This window comes from Pundamilia nyererei, unplaced genomic scaffold (assembly GCF_000239375.1).
Source record: "Pundamilia nyererei isolate P.nyererei 1_Seehausen unplaced genomic scaffold, PunNye1.0 scaffold00013, whole genome shotgun sequence".
Taxonomy (NCBI): Eukaryota; Metazoa; Chordata; class Actinopteri; order Cichliformes; family Cichlidae; genus Pundamilia; species Pundamilia nyererei.
The window spans coordinates 984,580-988,137 of NW_005187414.1; positions in this window are offsets into that span (position 1 = coordinate 984,580).

The window sequence follows — 3,558 nt, forward strand, 5'->3', positions numbered from 1 at the left end:
CTGTCTCTTTCAAGCTTGTTATCAAACTCCTGCCTCTACTGCCTCGCTGCACTAAGAGCAGTTTGATGGTGCTTCCTGTTAATTGTTCACTTTTCGAGACAAATAGATTTTCAAACACAGGTATTACATGTGACACACTGTGGGATGACGCAGAGACTGAAACTCCTTCCTTTTTTTTTCTTAAGTTTTATTTGGCGTTATCAAAATTTCCTGCAGACTCATTGACTGTGTTAATTTTACGAGGCACGGTACATCCATATGCTGTATTTAAAAATACACCAAAAGTATTCACTCATGCATCTAAATCATTGACCTCAGGTGTTCAATCACTGCCGTGGCCTCAGGTGTACTAAACCAAGCAGCTATGCATGCATAGTGGCTGCCCACTGCTTCACTGAGTGAATGGGTTAAATGCAGAGAGGGATTTTCCCCACGGGGACCAATAAAGTACACTTTCTTTCTTTCTTCTTTCTTAGACTGCTTCTGCAAACACTTGTGAACGAATGGTGGAGCTCAGTGGAGTCCAGCATTGTAATAGGATGCCACCCGTGCAACAACTCCAGTCCTCACGACTAATTATTCCTCTGTCAACTGTTAGTGTTGTTATTACAAAGTGGACACAGTTTTGAATGACAGCAACTCAGCCATGAAGTGGTAGGTAGTGTCTTTCTGGTGCTGGGCTCTGCCCATAGTGCCAGTGAAAGGAACTCTTAAGCACTGGCATACCAAGACATTTGGGACAAATTCATGCTCTCAACTTCGTGGGAGCAGTTTGGGGATGGCCCTTCCAACATGACTGTGTACCAGTGCACAAAGCAAGGTCCATAAAGGTCTGTAAAGACCTAGCCTTGAGTAAGTCTGGTGTAGAAGAACTTGACTGGCCTTAACAGAGTCCTGATATCAACACCTTTGGGATGAATTAGAACGGAGACTGTGAGGCAGGCCAGAAACTCACAAATGTGCAGAAAAGCTGAAGCGGTTACAGCTGACATTACATTAAACCCTATGGATTAAGAATGGAACGTCACTCAAGGTCAGTAATAGGCAGACTGCTTGCCTCCACCCCTGGGGAAAGGGTAACATCTCCTGGGTTTAGGTTCCCCCTCTGGGGGCGAGGGTACCTGGACCCGGGGTATAGAGTATGTTTGGGGAGTGTAATTGTGTGTACAGTGTCCATTTGTGTCTATCTTTACGCTGTGTGAGTGCTGAGTATTTGTATATGTGTGCATGAGGGTGGGAATGCATGTTTGTGTCTGTGTGTGCCGGTTTGTCTGTGTCTATATGTCAGGTCGGGTCTTAGACTCCACCTCTCTTGGAACTCCCAGGCCCTCCAAGGCCTGTCTCCCCCCACCACACTCCCTGCCGGTGACTGATGCCCTCAGGGGTCGGTGCGTTGGTGGATCTTGGTGTCCAGGGCTGGGTGCTCAGGTATGTACCAGCTCACTCCCGGTGGCTACTTGGCGGGGCCTGGTGCCTGTTGCTCGGTCAGGCCTCTTCTCAGGCCTCCGGCCTCTGGGCCTGCGGCTCGGTTCACTCTGGCACAGCTGGCTGCCAGCAGAGCCGGCGGGCACACCACTGCAGCCTCCTCTGGCTTCTGCTCCGTGGCTGCTGGGTGACCCCTCGTCTGGGGCTCTCCTCAGCTCTTCCCAGGAGGGTGGCACGGATGCCCCTCTGGCGGTCCTCCTTGGGCTCTCGCACTCTGGGGCCTCTGGATGCCTGGAGCCTGGATCTCCTCCATGCCTGCTTCATGCCCTGGGGGGCGGGGCTATGGCTACATCCTCTTGCAGACCATTACATGGGGAAACCTTTTGAATACAAGCGCACTGATCCACACAGGCGTGCACACGGGTGTTCACTGTCCATAGACATAAACTACACCTTTCTTGGCTGCTACTTCAAAGCACATTGTGCGCTGTCTGTCCTGCGTGCTGCACAACAACATTCAATATTTAGTATTTACTGCTGTTTACACTCAGCTAGATTAATGCGATGCTGTTGTGTTTAGTATGTTGCTCTGTTGCTTTTGCTTGTTTTCTCCTCTTTCTCTTTTTGAGTTTCCTCTCTCACTGTCCCTCTTCCCTCCTGTTTTTCTTTTCCTTCCTCTTTCTCTCTCCCTTTCCTGTCCCTCACTCATGTCTGTCCCGTCTGTAACAACTGAAAATAAAATAAAATAAACAATAACAACAAAGGTCGATCGGACCAATACGGCAAGGCCGTGATGATCCATTTGGCAAAGTAAATCCATCAGGTCTCCTTGTTAGTCTTCAGACAACAATTCTGACGGCTAAAGAACCAAATGGGACAGGCAAAAAACCCCAAACAAACAAAAAAAACGACGAGCAAATACCTTCAGTACTTAAATAACGCACATAGACACCGTGTCACGGTTAGCGCTGGCAGACCGTGGGGATGAGGGAGGTCTGGGCTTCTCTGCTTGCGCTGGTGCCCCCGCGACCCGGCCCCGGATAAGCGGAAGAAGATGGATGGTGCTGTGCATTATGGCCACCAGTGTTGGCAAGTTACTTGAAAAAAGTAATCAGTAACTAATTACTGATTACGCCTCCAAAAAGTAATCCTGTTACTTTACTGATTACTTATTTTAAAAAGTAATTACTTAGTTACACGAAACACAACCTAAATATGTAATAAAGCATCAGACCTTTCAGCCCAATTCTATTTTTTCTGCATGATATGAAATGTAATCAAATGAAAAAGTCTCTTTTTAAAAATAGTTTTATTAGTTTTAATCTTTTAACTTTATGCACATTTCATCAAGCAACAATTAAATTATATGCAACTGTGTTTGACTTGAATGTTTTTAACATTTAAACCTATTTCCTGCATACTCCTGCATATGAAATAAAATCACGTTTTATGTTTACACTCTTTCAAATAGATAAAAGTAAACAGCAGAAAATCAATAAAATCAAAGATTCAGCAGCTCTGAGTCCTGTCGCTCTTAAATCTATTTTCACCTGTTTAGCAGGAGTGCTGCAGCGCTCGTGTCTGTGGGGGGATCCGGGGGTTTCTCAGTAAATGTCACATTCCCGTGGCGGCGTGCTCGCTGCTCGCTCAGAAGTTTTGGGGTTTTTTCCAGTAGAAAGAAGTTTTCTTCCCACGCAGAGTTTACAGCAGACGCTGATGTTTTTGACACTTTTATGGAATCAAACTCAAAGTAAGGTCAGTACTTCCACACTGTAAACACTGCACGCTCATACTCTCTCTGCACTCGAGATATGATCCATTGTTGATCTGCACACGTCTGTTACCACGTTACATTAGCACGTTACATTAGCACGTTACATTAGCCTGAACAATTCACAGAGATCTCAGAGGCTTTGCTGTCAGTTTCCTGCCCTAAAATATAATAAAACTGCAGCTTTCAAATATCAGTTTGATGATGAAACAATAAACAACATTTACAAGAGGCAACACTACACCAAAAATCCACAGTTTTCCACAATAACCCCCCAACCCTTCCACAAACACACCGTTGTGTCGTGGCCAGTGCCGTTGGTGCCCCCCCGGCACACAGTGAGTGGCTGTTTGTCACCGTGT